General features: G+C 36.3%; 1 pseudogene; it reads left to right on the top strand.

The window, feature by feature from the left end:
• The first annotated feature begins 1,146 nt into the window (after window positions 1-1,146).
• Window positions 1,147-4,373, top strand: LOC122015589 (annotated as a pseudogene).
• The last annotated feature ends 13,536 nt before the right edge of the window (window positions 4,374-17,909 follow it).

Here is a 17,909-nt window from a genome sequence, read left to right as displayed (position 1 = left end):
TTAAAATAAAAATTTCTCTTTTAAAAATTCCCTTCATGGTTGGTTATAAAAGGAAACTTTTATAAATTAAAATCTCTCTATTAAAACATGTGGATGATTAAAAAAGGAAAGTTTTCTCCAAAATTAAAATATTCCTTTTAACAACAAATAAGTGAAGATATCAAATATTTCTACTAATCTTTTGTAGAAAGCTATAAAAGGAAAGATTTAAATTTTAAAACTCTCTTTTAAAATAATGAGGTTGGTTACAAAAAGGAAAAGTTTTATCAAAAATTAAAATCTTCCTTTTAACTACAAATAAGGAAAGATATCAAACTTTTCTCTTAATCTTTTGTAGAAAGCTATAAAAGGAAAGATTTAAATTTTAAACTCTCTTTTAAAACCATGGCTTCCACGTAAGGAAAGATTTTAAAATAAACTCCTTTTATTTTTTATGTGGTCGGCCACCATTAAGAGATTCTTTATAAAAAAATCAAAAATCTTTACATTTAGATTCAAAACTAAAAGAAAGATGTTTTACGAAAATAAGTTTATTATCAGAATATAAAAATAAATCAAAATCACTACTACCACTAGTTGAAAAAATTTAGATAATTATGTTTGAGAATGGTCGACTCCATATTTCATCGGGTGCTTCATTTCTACGTGTTGTTTCAACAACTTATACTTGTCGTTATCTTGAAATATGTAGGAAATATTATAATGCTTACATTTTGCACGCAATTCTCCTGATGGAAAAATGACATTCTCAAAATATTTAGTGAAAATAGAAGATTTTAGAGGAGAAATTTCTTAACCTTAGAAATAATTATATCAGTACTTCCTTGGATTTCGGGTGTCAAATTCAGGTGTCTGGTCTCATCATCGATAGATTGAATGTTGGGGTCATCGTGCGGATTCATTATTTTCTTTCCTCTCTGGGGTCAAAATGATGAACCTCCACTATCTCCTTTCATTATAGTTGAAATTTGGAAATAAAAGTGCGTAGAAATGAAGACAGGATGTCAAAAACGTGTAGAAGATGTGAAATTGAAAATAAGAATAGAGAAAATGTGAAATTGAAAATAAAAATAGAGAAGATGTGTGTGAAAATAATGGATTAAATTCTCTATTTATAAATTCTCTACTCATCTGATGGATGGTGTCTGCTCTCCCGTTCGATACCCTCTCCGCTCCTCTTCTACTTCACTCGCGATGGCGGTGTACATGTCCGCCGCTACGGCGGCGACGGCAACAGCAACGGCAACGACCCGCTCCCTCTCGCTTATCCAATGCGGCGCCTCCTCCTCGGCTTCGTTATTGTCGATCCGGAAGAACTCCGCCATCCGCTGTGTGAGCACCGCCGCGGAGGGCGAGAAGACGGGCGGGAGGGTCGCGACGGTGAAGAACGGAGGGGACGAGCTGGTCATATGCCGCGTTCTCAACGGAATGTGGCAGACCAGCGGTGGGTGGGGCCCGATCGACCGCGACGACGCCGTCGAGGCCATGCTCCGCTACGCGGACGCCGGCCTCTCCACCTTCGACATGTCCGACCACTGTAAACCCTCGCCGATGAGCTCGTTTTTTCCTCATGAGCGACAGTATATGTTGCCTAATAGATTTTGTGATAAAAAAAATTGTATCTTGATTTTTTTTTGGTCGGCAGATGGGCCTGCCGAGGATTTGTATGGTATTTTTATCAACAGGGTTCGCCGGAACGTCCGCCGGAACTTCTTGAGGAGGTTAGAGGTGAGCACACTCTCTTCCAGTGTTTGAAATTTATTGTATGATTGGCTTTCTAAACTCTCTCTATTTTAGAGTTGGATGCATGATTGGAAGAATCTTTTAGGGAGTAAAAGGATCCTGTGTATGACTGTTAGTCTTTTACTTACCACTGAATTCATTCTTTGAGGGAATTAAATTGTTAGTTGACAACTGAAGAATTTTGTGTAAACCTTGTATGCAATTCTTACACCATGTTTGGCTCACAAAATGGAATTGACGGGGAATATAATAGTTATTCTTGAGGAATGAAATATAAACGGAATAGGAATATACACATAGTTTGGTTCAAGGAATAGAATAGATATTCCATTCTCATTCCTCTATTTTTGCAGGCAAATAATAGGTAGGAGACATATATGACTATGAAGAATATTTCATAGATTTGAGAGCTATAAGCCATTTAGGCATAAGCTCAAGCAATTCTGTACTAAAATGAAATAATTAGGTTTCGTGTCAGAATTGGAATTGTTAGCGCTATCTTTTGAACCAAAGATGAGAGTTGTTCCATCATAATTTATTAGAAATCCAATAGCTATTTTTATAACCAAGTATGTCATGAGGAACTTTTCTGGATGTAATGTGACACATTTTCAGATTGTGCAATGGATCCTCTGCCTTCATATTTTCTGTCAAAAAGATAGACTTAGGTATCTTACTATCAGATCCTCGTTCCTACTTCATGTTATGAATATGTATGTCTTCACAATCAACAGTAAAAATCTCCATGCTGGAGTTGCAATGTTTGTTTACATATTGTGACTCAGGGATCATTTTGCCACAGGCTCACCAAATGGGTACCTCCTCCAGTCAAAATAACAAGCAGCTATGTGCGAGAGAACATCAACATCTCACGGAAGAGGATGGATGTTTCTTGCCTTGACATGCTTCAATTTCACTGGTACAACCTTCTTCCTTTAACAATTAAATGTACAGTCTCCCCTTAATCAAAGTTTTATATAAAATATGGTGGTAAACTATTGGGACCAGCGATTTGTTGTTATTCGAAATATTGATATTCTCATTTATTTTGCATTATAGTCACTAACTAGTCATTTAGTAGTTCATACTTGATCATCCCTTTTCTTTGAAAGACCACTTTATTCTTTGTCTGATGCCGCCACAAAGTTTGATTTGCCTGTACTTTTTTTGTAAGACAGGTGGGATTACTCTAACCCTGGGTATCTTGATGCTCTAAAACATCTAACCGACCTTAAGGAAGAAGGTAGGATCAAATTTCTTTATGCTTCCTTTACCTTTTTTCTTTCACTTGTAACCTATTCTGGAGACTTTTCTTTGCTATGACTAATTGAAAGTTGTTAACTTTCTGACTTTCATATGCCCCGATGTTGACTGTTTTGTAAGTAAAATTAAAACCATTGCCTTGACAAATTTTGATACTGAACGCTTGCACACAATATTGGAAAATGGAATACCAGTAGTTAGCAACCAGGTAAACAATTTAGAATGAATTAGTGAAGAACAAGGCTCAATGAAACAACATTTGTTTATTTTGATAAATCTAAACAAATTTCTCAGTAGTTTGAGATACAAGTATCTGGAATGTTTTCAGGTGCAACATGCTGTGGTGGACATGCGCCCTCAGCAGAGAATGGCTGAACTTTGTCAACTAACTGGCGTGAAACTCATAACGTCTCTCGTTTTCTCACTTGCATTCTTATATTACTCGAACAATTTGGTGCAGATATGGGACTGTAATGGGTGGTCTTCTATCAGAGAAATTTCTGGATACTAATGTGTCAATTCCTTTTGCTGGTCCTCCTTTGAATACACCATCTTTGCAAAAGTACAAAAGGGTATGTTTGGCGAATGTGGTGGTTGATATATAAGCACCTTTCTATGTGAAGGGTGAAAAGGTTTTCAATGATTCAGAAATTATTGAATGCATATTTTCTTGGATATGTGATAGATGGTCGATGCTTGGGGAGGATGGAGTCTGTTCCAAACTTTGCTTCGAACTTTGAAGAAAGTGGCTTCTAAACATGGGGTCTCAATTCCTACTGTCGCTGTGCGTTACATACTAAATCAGGTAATGACATCAATGTATATACTTCTGATACTGGAAGCAATCGATCTCATCTCTGTTGATAAAAAGGATATACACTGTGGAAGATCATGTTGAATTGTTCATCTGATTCGCATGATATGTTCTTGTTTACGCTTGCAGCCATCAGTCGCTGGATCCATGATAGGTGTTAGGCTTGGCCTATCGGAGCACATTCATGACACCAACGCGATATTATCACTTGTATTGGATGAAGAAGACATGAACAGCATCAGCGAAGTATCATCAAATGGGAGGGATCTGCTTAAAGTAATAGGTGACTGTGGTGATGAGTACCAACGAATATAAACACATTGACCTAATTATAGACACACTATTCGTGAAAATTTAAACTCTCCCCTTTATGCTTATTGAAGGGGTTCACATAAACTTAATCCCCCAGTATTTTGCATCAAGGAATAAAAGCCTGGGATACTTATATGGATTGTACGTAACCTCTCAAGGAATAAAAGCCTGGGATACTTATATGGATTGTACGTAACCTCTCAAGGAATAAAAGCCTGGGATATTTTGCTTATTTACATAACCTCTCGGATTTGCTTGCCATCATCACTTATTCTGTTTTTTTCTTTAAAAAAAAGGTTCATATGATATATGAGAATTAGCATGTAAAAACAGGGTGGCTTTAGTTTTATTGTAAAAAGGAGATCCTTGTCCTTCCAAACATAGTTAGATATTTCAGTTTTTTTGCTAAGTTTGATCTCTTGCTAACCTACTCTGGATTTTTTACTGTAGCATTGGTCACAAATGCATAATGAAAGTTATGGTTCAACGTGAAACTTCCTCTTGTGCATGATTTAGTTTAACAAAGCATTAGATATATTGATTTGGAGAAGAAGATTAGCATCTACATATTATTCACATATAATCTATTAGATGCATGCCAGATGCTATGTTCATTTTGCAATGTTATTCTTATATACTGTTATAAAGAAAAGATTTGCCAACCTTTATACAAACAATGAGATTGCCATGCAATTAATACTACTTGAACAATTGAGCAATAAAATAATAGAAAAGAGGTTAATATGATATGAATATGTTCAAAGATAGATTCTACGTTGGACTTGAAGATTTGAGAGGAACAGATGGAGATCAAATAAAATTCTATTTAACATAATCAAAAACAATTTAAAAGATTTGGATGTAACTTGCTATATGTTCAAAGATAGATTCTACGTAGTTACACTTGAATAGATTGGACTTGAAGATTTGAGCTAAGAGGAACAGTTGGATATCAAATAAAATTCTATTTAACATAATCAAAAATAATTTAAAAGATTTGGATGTAACTTGCTATATAAGTTGATCGCCGATAGCTGATAAATCATCTCTATCTATATATATATATATATATATATATATATACTTTGTTGCATCTTTTTGACTAAAGAGATTTATGATTTAAGACAATTTATTACTGGTTTTCTAGTCATGTTGTGGTACTTCTAAGTGACTTTGTTTTATGTTATTATTTTCAATTGTCCTAGACTCCTAGTTATATTTGCTTGATAAACACTATCTTCTCCTTTTTTATCTTCAATATTTTCTTTTTATAATATAATATCTATCTTTTATAAATTAACTAAACAGAATATTATCAACGGCTCCTAGTGTATACCAGCTCTGATTTATTGAGGCTATTTCATTTTTTCTTGTTGATCAAATTTATGCTCTTTATTACAGTAATAACTTTTTTTTAATTTAAATTGCAATTATCATGGTTTTTGTTATTTTTTAAATAAGATATTCAACTCTTCAAATTGATTAATTATAGAAATGACTAGGATAAATAAAAAAACACTTGCAAAAATTTATCCAAACAGCCAACATTCTTATAACTATAATCCCATCAGAGGAAAGAACTTGCCATGTTCATACTATGCCAAGACAGATTGGAGAGTAACTTACGTTACTATTGATAGTAGATATGCATTTTCTCAATTTCCGATTTCCTAGCTAGAAAGCATAGCATTCAATTGTGGTTTTTCCCTTCAAACTTGCTAAACTGAAAATGTCGATTGACTTTTTAGTTGCAGCTGAATGTCTTCTTGTACTCTTTTGTTGAAGCACCGTGAATATGAAGTTTAAAGATCTATTTTGGAATACATTAATTAAAGACGGTTGTTTGTTGCCCTAACTATTTTTCCAGATCTTTTTTGCTCGGGCAATAACACAAGTGCAACGTTGAGTTTGTTCATTAGAAAAATAGAAGAAAATAACAACAAATTAAACAAATAAATTGATAATCTAAATTATTTGGTGTTGATAAGACGAATAGAATATGCCGATGAACATCCTGTTGAATTTTTTGCAACACACATATTCATCTTAGCATTTCTTTTCTGCCACATTATTTTTGGTGTTTCATAATTTCTGAACACTCTTTACCATAAAGGATGATTACTTGCGCTATTGTCTTATGAACATTTTTTTTTTTGTGTGTAAGAAGCACATGAGAATCATAAGGTTTTAAACCATTAACTATATATATTTTGAAAATGTATTTAAGTATCAATTGATGTTCTTATTAATTGGATTGTGATCAATTACATTATCTTTTTAATTTCATTAGGATAACCTAAAATAAAATAGTGATGTTGAATATGAATAGTGTAATATGGTACATGAAAAAGATAATCTTGAATGAAGATATATAGTTGGGGGAAAAGATGAATTTCATTTTTATAAAATATTAAGTTATTTTTTATTGAATTTCAAACTTCTATTAAGATTTTTGGAATTTCTATTTTTAAGGTAATAAGTCTAAATACATCATGTTTTATTTTTTTACTCAACTTAAGTTATTAACTACTTTTTATATTTCAATTTACAATATTAATAAAGAACTAATATTACAATTAATCTTAATATAATAAAATAAAAAATGAATTGAACAAATTCGTCTACTCCTATGTGGGTCGTGTATGAGATATAAATTTATGGGTTATATTTAGAGATTTGTGGATTTAGTATTGGATAAATTTGATCAAATATATTTTTTAATATATTTTTTAGTTTTATTTGATATATATTCGTGGTATATTTATTTATTTTTTATGGTGAAAAATATTTTTTTTAATTAAAATTATATTACAATAAAATATGATCAATTACTTCAATACTACAAATAAATGGTGGAATAACAATATAAAAAAATTGACAAATTTAAATAGTATTGTAGTTAAAAAAATTTAATTCACCACAATATAAAAAAATATGAAATCATATCAATAATTTACTTAGTCAATTAACATAACAAGTGAAGTCATATACTTAACTCTTTTCGTACTTTTAGAGTTTTTTACTTGTAAATCAATTTAATTTTAAATCGATTTTGAACTGGACAAAAACTTTAATACTTTTACAGCTAAGTAATAAATTGATCATTCTATTTCACATTTTGATAATTATTTATCTATTAATTCATTGAATATGCCAAGTTCATCCATCATTTTCGAATAATGCCAACTGCGCATACATACGCCCTGATCGCTCCTTGCATGCGTAAGTGATTCTGTTTCTGTCCTGTCCCCTGTTCGTTCATTAGGCTAATGACCACCAGCTGCATTCTTCTTCTTCCGTACCGATGCCCGATCCATGTAGAGCAAATTACAGTAAACTCCGCTGGCTCCAGGCGAAGTGGCGCGCGGTGGACCACGCTAGTTCCGCCTGTTCCACGACCGAGTCAACCTTACGATACGGAGTCTGCTGCGCCTTCCGCGTCATTAACGTCCCTCTCGTGCCTTAATTGGAAGCTCTCATGCATCTGCGCTAGTCGGCGTGGACTCGAGACTTGAGGACGCCAACCGATGAACAGCGAAAGCACGCGGTTGTGAATGGAGGATAACCGCGGAGACGAAGATCAAGTACAAGCGTCGCTATCGCTGTGGCTGCTTAGCTGCATGCTTCTCCTCCAACCCCAACTTAATCGGATACAGTGCAGGAGCGGACTTAAAGGTCTCATGTAGACAATGACTTTTTTTTTTTTCACATGGCTTTATCATTTGTCAAAGATTACTTCGAATTGTTGAAGTCTTCAGAGTTCAGATTATTCATTCAATATTTTAAAGTAATTGTTTGACATCTCTTCACGTGAATTTGAATTTTATTCAAACTGTAATCCTTCCCTAGCTAAATCATGCCCGCGTAAACAATCACCAAGGGACTATTGAATGAGTCAAGAATATATACTTCTCGTATTGTTAATTAGCAATCAGAGTCAGTTCATTGAATTCAATGTCAAGGACAATTTTCAATGTAAACTACTTAACAATTTAGTATATTCATATCCTCATCCACATCCATTAAAAGTTCAGAAGTAATGCTTTACTCATTTATTCTCGTTGTATACGTGATTGTGCCTCTTTACCATTGACTATTATTACTTGCTCATACGGATTGGAAAATTGAATTTCTTTATGATGCACTTGCGGTCCATGCCCTGATAGTCTGTGCAAACATGTCAGAGCAAGTACATGTCGGACCCTATGTGAAAATCCGATTTTGAATATGATGATGGATATTAGTGGAGATATCTTGAAGGTTAAGTTAGGTTCAATTTTTAGAAATCTTAATACCATAAAATTAAATCCGAGTTTATGATTACTTTAATTTGTGTCATGTGTATGTTTCAAGTTTAGGGATTTCGGATGTTAGGTCTAGTTACTCATATATTTCTTCTATGCTCTTCATCATGATAATTTAATGAGTCACATGTTAATTTTATGTGTTTTAAATTTTTATTTTAGTTATATCTATATTTTTCTTGCTTTCTAACAAGATGACTTAGTGAGTCATATGTTAAAATTTTATGCCTATGTTTCTTTTGGTTTTATCATGATAACATAATAAGTTAATCCTTTTATGTAACTTGGACTTGTTCTAGCTATGCCTATATTTCATGTGCTAAGTTGTAATGGTATGGTGACCTTTCACCTAGCAATTTTAATGGATGATTTTTCATCTAGCTATGACCTTTCACCTAGCCTTTTTAATGAATGACTTTTCATCTAGTCCTGATCCTTCATCTAGCCATGACCTTTCACCTAGCCTTTTTAATGGATGACCCTTCATCTAGCCATGGTTGGCCTATAAATAGTCAAGACATTGTCTCCCAAAGGCACACTTGAATCCTTTGAAAAACTTCCCGTTCAAGTGCTGCAGAAATTTATCCAAACCTCATCCACATTTTATGCAAGTTTCTGCCCAAGTTTTAATCAACAAGCGCAAGTTCAAGTCCCATAAAATTTCTATCCAAAAATCTAAGAAGTTTCTGACAAAGTAAATGGACTTTTCGTTCGAGTATAACTGTGGAATATGTTTACATTTCATCATTTTATATTGTAAATTCATTTTTTTTTTCAAGATATACTGTTATGACTCAAGTTAGATATGGTAAATGAAATTTCTGAAAATATGATAAGATATGACAAGTTATGGCCCTGATGCGGTGAGTAATAATAATCGATATATGACCTCACCCCTTAGAGGAATTACATATAGGGGACTGATCAGTAAAGGGAATTTTCGAAAACATAATAAGATATGACAAGTTATGATCCTGATGCGGTGAGTAATAATAATCGATATATGGTCTTACCCCTTAGAGGAATTATATATAGGAGACTAATCAGTAATACCATGGAAAACAAGATGATTAACAGTGCTATGTTTTTTATTAAGTTATGTTTCTGTCATGAATTCTGAATGTTTTGTTAAAAGTATATGTTTTCGATTAAGTTATGTTTCTATCATGAATTATGAATGTCTTGCTAAAAGTATATATTTTCGATTAAGTTATGTTTCTGCCATGTTTCAAGAAATATGTTTTCGTCATGAATTCTGAATGTCTTGCTATGTTTTGTATTCTATCGTGCTATGTTTGATCGATCCCACTTACTGAGTGTTTTCCCAAGCACTCACTCCCCTTACTCCCATCCCCAGATAAAGACGAGGAATAAGTCGAGAAGAAGGAGCAAGAGATGTTTTGGGGATGGTAATGAAGTCATGTCCAAGTGATTCGTCCTTTTAGTTTATGTTATCTTTATTTGTACACTTTCACTTTTGGATTGTAAAGACATTATTTTCATTATATTATTACTGGTTTGGTATGCACTTTATGAGACTTGTTGTTTTCGCGTATTTATATTTGTGAGTAATGCCGGTGTCACGCGCCTAGGTCACGAGGTGTGACACCCTCAATAGATGTGCTTGAAGATGCGATATCCTCTTATGTTCCAAGTAATATCGAGAACGTAAGATCAGAAGGTCGATCATTTCGCTGAGGTGGAAGTCAAGGTCTAGATGAGTCAACCAGAATGAGTTATTTGATCAGGTCATTTAAGTTCAAACTAGCTTAGAGTGAGCCAACTGATCGAATTCTCCCGACCCCAGGGCTTAGCTCCCCTTAGTGCAAGTGCCACACTCAGCCAGCTCAAAGTGAGCTAGCCGATTGGATTCCCCTGACCCCAGGGATTAGCTCCCCTCCACACAGGTGCTCTGTTCTGACAGCTCATAAACAATAAGTCAATCGAATTCTCTTAGGGGCTTCGCTCCCCTCAACTCAACGCCCCACTCTGCCAGCTCAGAAACACATAGTCGATCGGATACCCTCGACCCAGGGGCTAGACTGCGTGTTTAATGCTTTGAGTCTGAATGTGTATGAGCTTAGAAACACAAGAAGTCGAGCGAAAGATGCAACGAGCGAGAAGAATGGCATAAGAAGGGAATCGACGGACTCAGTGCATTCGAGTGACGAGGAGCTGCAAAAAAAGTACATTGGTGGAGTGAGAAGGACATGTGTGGCGCATCCGAGGAACGAGAAGTGAGAGAGGAAGCTTTGTCGAGGAGAAAGTTGGAGTTGGATTCGGGTAAGCTCAACTCTGGATGATCGAATATCACCAATCGAACGGAGTTCGAAAATGATCAACTCGAAAGTTGACCATGAAGACTTGAGGTGCCTTAGTTGGCTTGAGGCACCTCGGATGACCCAGCAGAACAGTTGCCGCTGAAGTGACTCGAGGTGCCTCAGTTAACTAGATGCGCTTAGGATGAACAGTTGAGGCACCTCTAATTAATCGGAGGCGCCTCTAATCCCGCGGAACTGTTAGGTCGCCGTTGTGTTGAAGATGAGACTTTATCTCATTGGAGGTGCCCTCAATAACATTGGAGGCACCTCTGATCCACTGCCAAGTCAGCAACAGTCACTTGTGACTAGGATGCTATAAATAGCACCCTAGAGTTAGGAGTTCCAAAACACATTGAGTATTCACTTTCTGTAATCTTTTCTGAGCTTCTAACTACTGTAAGAGACTTCTCCATCTCTGACTGTTGTCGAAGAATGAGTTTTTTTTAGTAAACTTTCAACCGCTTTAGATTAACAACCACCTATATTGTAACCAATTAAAATCCCTGCCTCCTTACTCCCCCTCTAGTCAGTTCATCTGATCCAACATAAAGCCCAACAGGCTCTATGCTTCATGGGTCAATGCCTTCATAAATGCAGTATGTGGGATGTCAAAGCACGTGAAGCAATATAATTATATATAAAATGTGGAACCGCGACATCAGCGCCATCCTAGAACCGGTCCCACAGATATGGAGGGAGGTAAATGTAGGTACACAGCTGAAAGTGTATGATCGGGATGCTAACCCTAGGTAATGACACCCTGAGGATTGAACACTTGACCTCTTGACCACGAAACCATGCACCCCTAGCTGTGCTACGCCCTGGGGACAACAATATAATTATATATACTTATACAAGATATGGGCGATAGGACTGCAAGATACAGAAAATATATAGCAACATAATGTTTCTTTTACTGTGACATGACTTCTAATTAATGAACAAAGATTATCACCCTAATGGTATTATAAAAGGAACACACTCTCGTGGGCACAAAAAAGATTTTTTACATGCACACTCATATTTTCTATTATTGTTCATCTTCATCTTCTCCACTGACTTAAGTATTGGAGTGGCTGTGTGGAGGCATCCCCTGGCCATCCGCCTAACGATCCTTCTCCCCTCTCTTTCCTTGCCCTATAAGCGTTGTTGATTCGGGGTCTTCTTCCAATAAACATAAAAGTCAGTTCATCGGTGGTTCACCCGACCCCTTGGTTGTTTCAGTCAGGATCATCCTAGATTTGGACTAAATCCTCGTGTGCTTTGAAAGATGAGGGATTGGGAACATTTCCCATAAATTAACAATCAGGGTATCTTCTCAAGAAGATCCCTTCTAGCTCTCACTTTCCATAGTTGACTGACGACAAAGGAACATCCCCGTTAAGGAACGCCCATAGCCCATCACCCAGACCAGTGACAACATACCCGTGGGAGTATCTCCCTTGGTCTCCGGCCCCTTCAGCTATCTTATTTTATTAATTTTACTAACACCATTTTGCTTACAAGCCCACTAGGGTACGTCATCAGCCATGCCACCAGATTAGTCTTTCGCAAATCCTCTCCCTTACTCTCCGTCCCTCTGATCATTCGACCGATTTACCTTCACGAACTCTCTCAAAGTCGAGTCCACCAAGGGATGTCATTAGCTAGGTCACGAGAGCAATCTTCCGCATACCCTCTCCCCTGCACTCTAGCAATCTTCCGGAGACCCTCTCCCCTGCACTCTAGTTCCTCTGGCCATTTCCTTTAGCCATCCTGCTGATTTACCTTCACAGGCTCTCCCCTACACTTTAGTCTATCTAGCCATCCTTCCTATTTATCTTCACTGGCTCTCCTGAAGTCCACTCCACTAGGGGATGTTATTAATCAAGCCACGAGAGCAGTCAAACCTCCACAAACTCTTTCCCTTGTACTATGATCCCCCCGGCCCCTCTGCCGATTCACCTTCACTAACTTTCCTAGAGTTTGAAGTCCAATCCACCGTGGGATGTCAGTAGCTAGGTCACAAGAACAGTTCCCCTAGAGACATCTCTCTTCCACTCCAGTCCATCCAAGTAGTTTGCTGAGTCATTCTCTCCAACTTTCCTTGAGTTTGAAGTTTAGTCCACCGAGGGATGTTAGTAACCAAAGGAATACTCATCACATCACAAGATGTTCCATATCCAATATGACAACCGCCGCTATGTACCTATTAGAGACAAGTCTTGTCTCTGGATGCTACAATCTCATAGCATCATGGTGAATCCAATGAAACTATTCCTTGCCCATACTATAGAATGGTAGTTGACTTAAGTGTTTGTGCATGGGAAATTAGATTCCACTTCTATAAAAGGTAGATGAGGTTCATTGAAGGGGGTTCCTCGCTTCTCTCTCTTGATCACTTTGCCAAACAACTCATCGTGACAAAACACGGTAGTTTAATCAGGTCAAACAATATTCTTCTTTCATTGCTTCTACTACTATTTGGGTTTTCAAGTCCTTCCTCCGGCAGAAGCCACTCGCCTCCGTTGTCTGCTAAAGTAATCATTCCTCCAGCAGAAGGCATTCTGTTGCACAACTTGGCTCCGCTGCTGTTAAAACAATCATTCCTCTAGAGAAAGGCATTCTGCTCCACAACTCAGCTCTGTTGCCTACTAAAGCAACCCTTCCTTCAGCAGAAGGCACAACTCTTCCTCCAATTGAAGACATTCTACTTCATAATTTGCTAAAGCCCTTTTTTTAGCGGAAGATACACCAACTCTCAAAAGCTCTTCCTCTAGTAAAAGGCACACCAACTCTCAAAAGTCCTTCGCTCAACGAAAGGACACTGACTCTTAAAAACCATTCTTTCAACAAAAACACTCTAGTTCATAGTCCGCTAAAACCCTTCCTCAGCGGACGACACCTCATCACACAACTTGCCAAAGCCTTCCTATGCAAAATGTCTCTCTTTTATAGTTCAAGCCCTCTCCTTGAGGGAGACACCTTCTTATTCAATACTTTGTTGATTTAAGTATTGGAGGAGTTAAGCCGGCAACGTTGGCCCTCACTTACCAATGTTGATATTGTGGTAGGTTACAGATGGAGTTATATGAAGACAATGGGACACAGAAGACTAGAGGCTTCATAGATTGGGAGTTCATCGGAGGATTATTGCTTGACTGTTATTGGAGTTTGAAGTATGTCATAGATCCACTGAGCAGCTAAAGGTTCTAATAATATGAACCCAAACTAATTAAATGATGCGGCCGTATCAAAAAAATCGAGAGCAGGAGAAGATAGATTCGGATGACATCGTATATACATTTTTAATGAAAGAAAGTGTACATCAAACGTGCAATGAAATACATTAAGGGGGCGCTTGCTTTAGGTAAGGGAATGGGAAAGGATATGGAAATGATTGCAAATATTAATGAAATGAGAATAATACTCATACCCCTCATATTACTCAGGAATGACCCATTCCTCTATTTAGAGTAATGAATCCGTGGGTCCCACCATCATTTCCCCAAACCAAGTACCAAGTTTCATTCCATTCCCATTCCAAACCCCCCAAACAAGCAGCCCCTAAGTCAATAAACAAAACGAGAGAGAGAGAGAGAGAGAGAGAGAGGGGGGAAGATATACAATAACAACCAAGCCTTTTCTCACTAGGTGAGGTCGGCTGTATGAATTCTTTTACGCAATTGAGCCCTATCTCCTATTATATCATCATCTATATTTAAATAAATTTTATCTTATTTTATTGTTGTTAACCAAGTCTTTTTTGGTCGTCCTCTTCCTCGTTTGATATGCATATTTATCATAGTTTCACATCGCCTAACTGGAACATTTATTGGTCGTCTAAGTACATGTCTGTACCATCTTAAACGTGTCTCTCGGAGTTTGTCCTCAATAGATGCAACTCCGACTTTCTCTCTAATGCTCTCATTCCTTATTTTGTCCATCTTCGTATGTCCACACATCCACCTTAACATCCTCACTCTGCAACTCTCATCTTATGCTCATGTGCTCGAGTCATAGCCCAACATTCAGCTCCATATAACATAGCAGGTCTAACTGCGGTCTTATAGAACTTACCTTTAAGTTTAAGAGGTACTTTACGATCACATAAAACACCCGACGCTCCCCTCCATTTCACCCATCCTACTTGTATTCTATGTAAGACATCTCTCTCAATCCCTCCATCATTTTGTAAAAATAATCCTAAATATTTGAATCTCTCGGTTCCGGGCAACTTGCCCTCTCCTATCTTAACAATTGTTTCATTACTTCTAATATTGCTAAACTTAAATTCCATATATTCTGTCTTTAATCTACTAAGCTTAAAACTTTTCCCTTCTAGTGTTTCACTCCAAGATTCTAGCTTAGCATTTTTACTCCTTCACGTGTCTCATCTACCAAAATAATATCATCTGCAAACAACATGCACCACGGTACTGTGTCTTGAATGTGCGCAGTGAGTTCGTCCATAATTAGTGTAAAAAAATAGGGACTTAGGGCTGATCCTTGATGTAACCTTATCTTTATTGGAAATGCTTCAATTACTCCGCCTGAAGTCTTTACTCTAGTCGTTACATCCTCATACATATCCTTAATTAGTTCAATATATGTTACGCTAACACATCTCTTTTCTAAAATTCTCCATATAATTTCTCTTGGGACTCTATCATAAGTTTTTTCTAAGTCAATGAATACCATGTGTAGATCTTGTTTTTGCTCCCGATATTTTTCAATTAATTGTCTACGGAGATGTATAGCTTCTATGGTCGACCTTTCAGGCATGAATCCAAATTGATTTTCTGTCACTGTGATCTCCTTCCTTAATCTTTTTTCTATTACTTTTTCCCAAAGTTTCATAGTATGACTCATTAGTTTAATACCCCTATAGTTTGCACAATTTTGTATGTCTCCCTTGTTCTTATATAAGGGAACTAGAGTACTTATCCTCCATTGATCAGGCATTCTTTTCGTTTTCAATATCATGTTAAATAATTTTGTAAGTCATTCAATACCTTGTTTCCCTAAGCACTTCCATACCTCTATCAGAATATCATCTGGTCCAACGGCTTTTCCATTGTGCATCTCATTTAAAGTTTGTTTTACTTCTGAAGTTTGAATTATACGATAAAAATTAAAATTTCTATGCTCATTTGACCTAATTAAATTACCTAAGTTAAGTTGGTTACCTAAACCTTCATTAAAAAGTTGATGAAAATACCTCTTCACTAATACCCTATTACATTCATCTTTAATACATTTTATTTGGCTAAGATCTTTTGTTTTCCTTTCTCTCACTTTAGCTATTCTATAAATGTCTCTTTCCCCTTCTTTTGTATCCAATTTTTTATATAAGCGTTCAAAAGTTTCATTTTTTGCTTCACTCACTACTTTCTTAACTTCTTTCTTGGCTATTGTATATTTTTTTTAAGTTTTCCTCGTTCTTACAAATATATAATTCCTTATAAGCTATTCGTTTTCCCTTCACTTTCTCTTATACTTTCTCATTTCACCACCAAGATTCTTTACTTAGTGGTGCATGTCCCTTTGACTCACCGAGTATACTCTTAGCTACTATTTTCAACTTTGATACCATCTTATCCCATGTTGTATTAGAGTCATCGTATATTTCACCTAATGCTTGTACTTCTACCTTCTCCTTAAATATATTTTGTTTCCCATCCTTTAACTTCCACCACTTAATTCTAGGAATTGTATATATTTTCTTTCTATTGATACTATGTTTGAGGCGTATATCCAACACTACTACCCTATGTTGGGTAGTTAAGCTTTCTCCAGGGATGACTTTGCAATCTTTACAAATCTTTCTATCCTTCTTCCTAACCATAAGAAAGTCAATTTGCGATTTATTATTCCCACTTTTGAATGTGATTAAGTGTTCTTCTCTTTTCTTAAAAAACGTATTAGCTAATATAAGGTCATATGCTATCGCAAAATCTAATATAGTTTTCCCTTCCTCATTTCTCGTTCCAAACCCATAATTCCCATGTACTCTCTCATTTTCCTCATTTTTCACTCCGACATGTCCATTTAGATCACCTCCCATTAAAATCATTTCATTTGATGGAATATTTTGTAATATTTCATCTAAGTCCTCACAAAATCTTGATTTGGTAGCTTCATCTAATCCTACTTGTGGTGCATATACGCTAATTATGTTCATAGTTTCTTTCGCCACTATTATCTTAAGGGCTATAATTCTATCCCCTTTTCTAACTACTCCTACAACTTCATCCTTTAACAAATTATCTACAATGATACCCACTCCATTTCTTGCTCTACTATTTCCAGTGTACCATAACTTAAAACCCAAGTTCTCTATCATCTTTGCCTTCTCGCCTATCCATTTTGTCTCTTGTACACACAAAATATTAATTTTTCTCCTAATCATCATATCTACTACCTCAATTGATTTATCAGTGAGAGTTCCTATATTTCATGTTCCAAATCTTAGATTATTAGTTTTCCTATCATATTTGTTTTTATCTAACCTATGGTGTGAGAACTTTTGCCTATTTAACACTACACTCAAGTTCTCATGGAGATGTAGTGGTCCTTGCTGAGACGTTACAGTCGGACCCTGTAATGCGAACTCTTGTATATTTATCACTACACCCGAGTTCTGGAGATGTAGCGGTCCTTGCCGAGACGTTACAGTCGGACCCTGCAACGCGTTCCTTCCGGGGAACAACCTAGCATTAGCACAATAGTTTAATGGATTCATTCATTGAATATTTGCCAATAGTTTGACGCTGGCTGACAATCTAATATAACCCTCCTCCTTTATCTGAGCTTGGGACCGATCATGACCGATCATCATGGGCAGAGTTGAGAGAGGGAAAGATATATCATCTTAAAATTTTGATTTCTTTAATAAAAAGGTATCTTGACTTACCTCAACTCTTCTACTAAGGGGTGCGTATCCAATCAACTTTTCAGCCGATCCGACCTCTACAAATCACAAATCTAACATCTGATCTAAATTGAGTTTAAAATATCAAATTGAGCTTGACTCATGCTACCATGAATGTGATCCAGTAGTATAGTGTTCGGTAGATCAATTTTTAAATGTACATAAATTCCACACCGTCTACCTATTGTGTATATATATAAAACTTGACTCAGTCCTTGCCATCGTCATAAATTCTGATC

Source organism: Zingiber officinale, chromosome 8B (genome assembly GCF_018446385.1).
Source record: "Zingiber officinale cultivar Zhangliang chromosome 8B, Zo_v1.1, whole genome shotgun sequence".
Taxonomy (NCBI): domain Eukaryota; kingdom Viridiplantae; phylum Streptophyta; class Magnoliopsida; order Zingiberales; family Zingiberaceae; genus Zingiber; species Zingiber officinale.
The sequence above is the reverse complement of the archived record's forward strand: the minus strand, read 5'-3'. Positions and strand labels throughout refer to the sequence as shown.